Below are 8,599 nucleotides of genomic sequence, written 5' to 3' on the forward strand. Positions count from 1 at the left end.
AGGCACAGCTAGCGGCCCATATACGTGTGTATACATATGGTACGTAAAATTTATGCCATGCAGCAATGGAAATGTCAATTTCAAAATGCAATATGCATGTTTGGATGATAATTGTTTGAAGAACTTGCATGCCATGCAGGTATGTGGCGGGGTTGATGGTGGGCAGGGATTGTTTGCATGCAACTGGCAGCGCCTCAAGGTGGGTTGTGGATGGCCATGTGATTTTTTTCCGTTGCAATGCACCGGTATTTTTGTTAGTACTGTCCTAAATTTCAAACGTTCAAGTTCATGCTTGCATCAATTGTTAGATTAGTCCAACAATGTAACAGTCGGGGGCCGTCGGGAACTCAGGCCCACCTCTACCGGGATGGAGCCACCTGTCCTTTCAGCCCCCACATCGGAATCACTTGTGGGTACTCTACGAGCCGATCCGACTTTAGTCACCACATGTAATCTGTATAATATGTATGTATGTATGTATGTATAAACCCGTGTTCACCTCCCAAGTGATCACGGCACAATAGTATAGTATGGCAGACGGACAAGAATGTAGGGCTACTGATGGAAAACTAGCATCCTATACTAAGCATTTAGGATTGTGGGTAAGGGTAACAACTGTAGCAACAATGACATGCTATGCAGCAGAATAGGATTAACCGAAAGCGGTAACATGCTACACTACTCTAATGCAAGCAGTAGAGAGAAGGAATAGGCGATATCGGGTGATCAAGGGGGGTGGGGCTTGCCTGGAAGCTCGACAGAGAAGGATGGGTCGTCAGCATCATAGTTGAACTGGGGTCGCCGGCAGTCTCAGGGTCTACCGGAAAGAAGTAACGGAGTGGGAATACAATAAATAACAGAGCAATCAAAGCACCACAAAGCGTAACATGGCTATATGCGGTGCTAGAGGTGACCTAAGGCAGTACTAGGTGCTACTGGCGAAGGGGGGGAAACATCCGGGAAAGTATTCCCGGTGTTAGGCATTTTCGGGCAGATGAAACGAGGTGGATTGTTGCATGTTCGCTATGATATGGACGTATGGCGAACGAACAGACTGTGTATTCGGATTCGTCTCGTCGTTCTGAGCAACTTTCATATACAAAGTATCTTCATCCGAGTTACGGGCAGGACCCTTATGTCAGTGTCACATGTGTTATTTTAATTTTAATTTCTTCAACTAGGTTTAATTCAACAGGGTGGGGTCCAGCTGTCGTACTCTAATTAGGAGGGGTGGTATTAAAGGGGGATTAGCCCCTTTCCCATTATGCAGCAGCCTGGCCGGCCCGGCGAACAGAGGCCAGCAGCACGAGGCGCCGGCGGCTGTCGGTGTGAGGCCTCGCGTGGGCTCGAGCTAGCGAGCAGGGGGGCGGACGGCCACGGGCATGCGGGAGGAGCGGCGGGGCGCTAGGCAGCGAGGGCGAGCGGAAGCGGTGGCCCGCGACGGAGGTAGGCGGCGTGAGGGGCCAGCAGCGGGCGGCGCCGACGGAGAGCAGCGCCGGCGTAGGGCGGCGCGCGCGTGGCAAGCGAGCGGGGCGGCCGGAGGCGGGCGCGCAGCGGCGGCTGCAGCAGTTCGCAGCGGTAGTAGTGCAGAGCGGCTGCGGGGCGCACGAGGGAGGTATGGGGTGGCCAGGGTGCGACTGGCTGCATCGGACAATCGCGGTGCGCGGCGGCAGCAACATGAAGTAGCAGTAGTGGCTCGCAACAGCAGCAGAGCAAGCGGAGGGAGTACCATCAGTTTGCATGCATGAGTTAATTGGTACATGCACATGTTATATACCTATGAGGTCGTAGGACACTATTCCCTACAGCTGTACACAGCACACAAGGAGACAACATTGACACACAAAAATCTCAGGAACCCATGACATACTGTACCACATGTCCGACTTGGGCGCCTGAATCTCTCTCTCACGTGTCTTTCACCAAGTGACACTTGCTCATAGGAATTTATGATTTACAACTTATTTTTTTTTACACTTTGTAGAAATTGTTTGCGTCATTTGTATACACATCTGCATAATGGGGAAAGAGTGATAATACCAAACAAACATTAGAAATGAATGAAAAATGCAGTGGAAACAATAATAATCCAATACATGAAAAGTAAAAAAATAAACAAAAAATGATACAACTCTGGATTAATTTTACATGTACTACTACAATAACAAGGACACATGAATATGTCTCACGCATGCGGGCTCAGGTGTGCAGGGCGAGATAAAACTTCAAGGATGTTTCGTGGCCGATTCGTGGTATTTCAACAGCACACGGATACAGAAGATACAACTAAAGAAAAAGTTGATTGTTGATAGGGACGTATCAGGAGTAGCCCCATGGATCATAGCCAGGAGCCCATGTATGCACTACTAGCTACGAACCAACGCACCAGATAACGCGGCCCTTAGTTTTTCCATTTCATAAGGATCATTTTGGTTGTTCTCCATCACAAGTTTAGAGTTTAAGATGCATTAAATAATTGCATGCAAGTATTAAGAGAAAATTGACCAATGCATATACTTTATGCATGCATGCCTTGTAATTAATACAATGATAAACATAATTTTTTAAGGAAAACAAGAGCATTAATTGGATGCTTTTGCAAATTAGAAAAAGTATTCCACCACTCATCATCTATCTTGGTTGATGAGATTTTCGAATTGAGCCCTATAAATCGGAAAGGAGAGAGTACTTGAGTGGCCACTAATGCAGTGCCTAGACGCTAGGCGCTACACTGTACAGTGTAGCTCTTAGGCATTGCACACTGACTTAGCAATCTTCAGACAGTCCAATGTGCGGCGTGCGGCTGTCAGTTAGGCGCTGCACAGTATAGTGTGGCGCTTAGATGTCGGGTGCTACACAAAAAGTCAACTATGTGAAATTTTTTCATCAACGGTTCAGTTTGTGAATTCTTTTTGTCTACAGGTCAAATTTATCATTTTTGTCGTGAACTTATCACCAACTCAAACCTTTATAAATAGGAAAGATTCCTATCACAAAAAGCTACTATCAAGCACGACATGACATGAAGATGCAACCAACCTCCGCGGGCAAGCAGTGGTGGTGAGTCTGCCGTGGAGGGCAGATTCGATCATGGAGTGGCTATCACTGCACAAGGTATGCCACTAGCCACACAAACGACCATCCGTGCCGCCTGATGGAGTCACGTACCTAGGGTAGGGTCACAGACCTAATCTAAGTACCCTGCCGAAGGACACCCTTAGAAGAGATCACCTTCCAGTCGACCTACGAGAGACTCACTCGACTGACTTGAAGGACTCGACCACGAAGACTCACTCGACCACCAGAAAGTCAAGAGGCACTCTGCACTGCAACGGCCTGTAATTAAGTAGACTTTATGATAGTAAAGACACTTTATGTGGGGCGTTACCTGTAATGCCCCGGACTTAATACACCTTAACCCCTTCATTACGTGGGCTGGCTGGGGTCCTGGCGCACTCTATATAAGCCACCCCCCTCCACAGGCAGAGGGGTTCGGCACCTTGTAATCCATATACACATAATCCACTCGACCGCCTCCGGGCTCCGAGACGTAGGGCTTTTACTTCCTTCGAGAAGGGCCTGAACTCGTACATCTCTTGTGTTTACAACCTCTCCATAGCTAGGACCTTGCCTCTCCATACCTACCCCCCACTCTACTGTTAGACTTAGAATCACGACAGTTGGCGCCCACCTTGGGGTAGGTGTTTTAGCGATTTTGTGGAGAAGTTGCGATTCTTCCGAGTACTTCCATCATGGTGGCTGCTGGAGTTTTGGTTGAGGGTCGAGAGATCCGTCTCGGTGCTCTCACCTTCGTCGCCGACGACTCCGCCTGGCTCCAGGAGGCTCCACTCGACGTCGATGCGCTCCCCGTCCGCGGTGCGACGCATTTTCGCGCATGTGTCCGCGGTGTTCTGCTGCGGCAACCGTCGACTCCGTATTGGTCGACTCCCCCATCGACCACCCTCCCGGTCTCCCGCCAGCGCAAGCGCTCGGGTCGGTCGAGGCTTCAGCGGTGGGTGAGGCACGCGGTGGCTCGCCAGACGGCCACCACCCAAGTTGCGGCAATCGAGCCCGACGAATCTCTCTACGGCCTATTCGATCTGTCGACTGGCTCCGTAGAGACTGCATCCGAGTGCGATAGCAGTGATCCAACGGCGGAAATCCTGATGGTCGACGGGCCCCGCAGTCCCCGTGGCTTCGACCGTGATGGTGGGGCAGGCGACGGAGGCGACCCCGCACGAGACCACGAAGAGTACCAGCCCGAGCCACTCGACTCTCTGCAAAGAGAGGAACTTGCAGGAACGTGGATGTCCTGCGTACTCCCATCGCAGGAGAAACCCCCGAGGCTCGCGCCTTGGAGGAGGAACGTTTAGCCAATTTGGCCGAACGCACTCGACTGGAGAATCTTCAGCGAGCACTCGACGAGCGCGTGCGGCAACGAGTTCCCGACACCAGTCGACGTCAACTCTTTCCGCCGACTCAGGTATATCGAACCCCAGTCCAGAATTTAGCAGCTGCGACCCGTATTGCAGAGTCCATCCAACCTTCTCAGTCGGAAGCTGGCAGAGGCTTGATGCAGATCAAGGATCTGCTCCGGGCAGCAGGCGATCAGAATTCGGCCATGTCGCAGTCGCGCAACAGAATTCACAGTTGATCCGTCGCTGCGAATACGGTTCAGTCGGCTCACAGCCCCAGATCGCCTCCGCGGCGTGAAGGGCGCGAGAATCGGTGAGACCAATATGGAGACCGACACGACCGAGATGATGGGCGTCGAGTGCCCAATTCCCCTCCGAGGGGTGGGTCTTACGCTCCTCGGCAGCAAGATGACAGACGTCAGCTCAGTGCGGGGCGAAGAGTTCCAGTCGACCCCAGAGAATCGGGCTTCGACGCGCGATCCATTATCGTGCAAGGCTTGGTCGACCGGAACAGAGCCCATCGAGGTGGACTCGACAGAGATGCGCCCACAAGCAGTCGAGTGCATGTTTCTGGTCCTGAATGTTTCAGCAGAGCTATCAGAGCCGCAGTGATCCCTCCCAATTTCAGGTTGGCAACAGGAGTCAGCAAGTTCACTGGTGAGTCTAAGCCTGAAACTTGGCTTGAGGACTACCGAGTGGCGGTTCAGATTGGTGGTGGGAACGACGAGGTGGCCATGAAGCATTTGCCCCTCATGCTGGAAGGTTCTGCCAGGGCATGGTTGACTCAATTACCTCCTAGCAGCATTTACACTTGGGAAGATCTGTCCCGAGTGTTCATCAGAACGTTTGAAGGAACTTGCAAGCGACCGGCTGGATTGACGGAGCTGCAAGTCTGCGTGCAGAAGACCAATGAGACTCTCAGGGAGTATATTCAGAGATGGATCACTTTGCACCATACTGTGGAGAATGTGTCTGATCATCAGGCAGTCTGCGCCTTTAAGGATGGTGTCAAGAACAGAGAATTGAGTTTGAAATTTGGTCGAACCGGTGACATGACCTTGAGTCGGATGATGGAGATTGCTACCAAGTACGCCAACGGCGAAGAAGAAGACCGACTCCGAAGCGGCAAGCACAAGCCGAGTCAGTCGGAAAAGGGAAACACCAGTCGGAAACAGAAGCGGAAGGCTGAACCGGCAGCTCCTGGAGAGGCTCTGGCCGTGACTCAGGGAAAGTTTAAAGGGAAACCAAAAGGATCCTGGAACCCTAAGAAGGTAAAGGATAAAGAAGGGAACGACGTGATGGATATGCCGTGTCACATCCACACGAAGAAAGACGAAGAGGGGAATATCATCTACCCGAAGCATACCACTCGCCAATGTCGACTCCTGATCCAGCAGTTTCAGGGAAAACAGTCTAAAGACAAGGAGAAGGAGTCGGACAAGGCCGAAGACAAGGAGGACAGTGAGGAAGGATATCCGCATATCAACTCCACTCTGATGATCTTTGCAGATGTGGAAAGCAAGAGTCGATTGAAAGTTATTAACCGTGAGGTGAACATGGTTGCCCCAGCAAAAGCAAATTATCTGAGATGGTCCCAAACACCCATCACATTCGACCAATCTGATCACCCGACTCATATTGCCACCCCTGGGAGGCAAGCTTTGGTGGTCGATCCAGTTGTCGAAGGCACTCGACTGACAAAAGTGCTGATGGACGGTGGTAGTGGGCTGAATTTGTTGTATGCAGACACACTGAAAGGAATGGGCATTCCGATGTCCCGACTGAGCACCAGTAACATGAGCTTTCATGGAGTTATACCAGGGAAGAAAGCCGAGTCACTCGGCCAAATAGCTCTGGACGTGGTGTTTGGTGATTCGAAACATTTTCGCAAAGAGAAGTTGACGTTTGAGGTCGTGGATTTTCAGAGTGCATATCATGCCATTTTGGGGAGACCAGCTTATGCACGGTTCATGGCTCGACCATGTTACGTGTACCTCAAATTGAAGATGCCCGGCCCCAAAGGAGTGATCACTGTCACCGGTGATCGGAAAAAGGCAGAAGAGTGCTTTCAGAAGGGCTCAAAGATTGCTGATTCCCAGGTGACAGCGGTCGAGTTCGAAGAATACAAGCAAAACGCAGATCCGAGTGACTTGCTGCGATCCAAGAAACCCGCCACAGAATCTGCATTTCAGTCGTCCGGTGAGACGAAGCCTGTTCACATTCACCCGACCGACCCCGATGCAGCTCCGACCCACATCTCCACAACACTCGACCCGAAATAGGAAGAAGCGCTCATCCAGTTCCTCCGTGAGAACTGGGACATTTTTGCATGGAAGCCCGCTGACATGCCAGGTGTTCCCAGGGGACTGGCTGAGCATCGCCTAAGAGTCGACTCATCTGCAAAACCAGTCAAAGAGCATCTTCGGCGGTCCGCCGTCCAGAAGAGAAAAGCCATTGGTGAGGAAGTGGCTCGACTGTTGGCGGCAGGATTTATCCGAGAGATATACCACTCCGAGTGGCTCGCTAATGTCGTCATGGTTCCTAAGAAGGACAAATCGCTCCGAATGTGCATTGATTTCAAGCACATCAACCGGGCCTGCCCGAAAGATCATTTTCCTCTCCCTCGCATAGATCAAATTGTTGACTCGACCGCGGGATGCGAGAGACTGTCTTTTCTAGACGCCTACTCCGGGTACCACCAGATCCGTCTGTACGGACCCGACGAGGTAAAAACAGCTTTCATCACTCCATTCGGGTGCTTCTGCTATATCACCATGCCATTCGGCCTCAAGAATGCCGGAGCCACATTTATGCGAATGATTCAGAAGTGTCTACTCACTCAAATCAGTCGGAATGTGGAAGCGTATATGGATGATATCGTCGTCAAGTCACGAAAAGGTTCCGACCTGCTCGCTGACCTCGCCGAAACATTTGCCAACCTCAGAAGGTATGATATCAAGCTCAATCCATCAAAGTGCACATTCGGAGTTCCTGGTGGCAAGTTACTCGGTTTTCTCGTTTCCGAGCGAGGGATCGACGCTAATCCAGAGAAGATCGGCACTATTCTCCGAATGAAACGCCCTGTGCGAGTGCACGATGTCCAGAAGCTTACTGGATGCTTGGCCGCATTAAGTCGATTCATCTCACGACTCGGTGAAAAGGCATTGCCTCTTTACCGACTGATGAAGAAGGCAGACAAGTTCGAGTGGACTCCAGAAGCTGATGCAGCGTTTGCCGAGCTAAAAGCTCTGCTCTCCACCCAGCCGGTGCTTGCTGCTCCAATCAGCAAAGAGCCTCTGTTGCTTTATATCGCAGCCACAGGACAAGTCGTCAGTACTGTGCTTACGGTCGAGCGGGAAGAAGAAGGAAAAGCTCTCAAAGTTCAGCGCCCAGTGTATTATTTGTCTGAAGTCTTGACTCCATCCAAGCAGAGATATCCTCATTATCAGAAGCTTGTGTATGGAATATACATGACCACAAAGAAGGTTGCTCATTATTTCTCTGATCATTCCATCACAGTCGTCAGCGACGCTCCACTATCAGAGATTTTGCACAACAGAGATGCAACTGGTCGAGTGGCGAAATGGGCGATTGAACTTCTTCCCCTTGATATCAAGTTTGAGGCAAAGAAAGCCATTAAGTCCCAGGCAATAGCAGATTTCCTCGCCGAGTGGATTGAACAGCAGCAGCCGACTGAAGTTCACTCGGAGCATTGGACCATGTTCTTTGATGGCTCTAAGATGTTGAATGGTTCCGGTGCTGGGGTTGTCCTGGTTTCCCCCAGAGGAGATAAGCTCAGATATGTGCTCCAGATTCACTTTGATTCCTCCAACAATGAGGCAGAATATGAGGCCCTCTTATACGGATTGCGCATGGCCATTTCACTCGGCGTCCGTCGCCTGATGGTCTATGGCGACTCGGATTTAGTGGTCAACCAAGTGATGAAGGAGTGGGACGTGAGAAGCCCAGCCATGACTGGATACTGCAGTGCAGTGAGGAAGCTGGAAAAGAAGTTCGAGGGGTTGGAGCTCCATCATATACCCCGACTGAAAAATCAAGCAGCTGATGATCTAGCAAAGATAGGTTCCAAGAGAGAAGCCATTCCGAGTGGTGTGTTCTTGGAGCATATACACACTCCATCAGTCAAAGAAGATCCTTTCACCGAAGAAGCTCCACAGCCCAAG

Source organism: Triticum aestivum, chromosome 3A (genome assembly GCF_018294505.1).
Source record: "Triticum aestivum cultivar Chinese Spring chromosome 3A, IWGSC CS RefSeq v2.1, whole genome shotgun sequence".
NCBI classification, from domain to species: Eukaryota; Viridiplantae; Streptophyta; class Magnoliopsida; order Poales; family Poaceae; genus Triticum; species Triticum aestivum.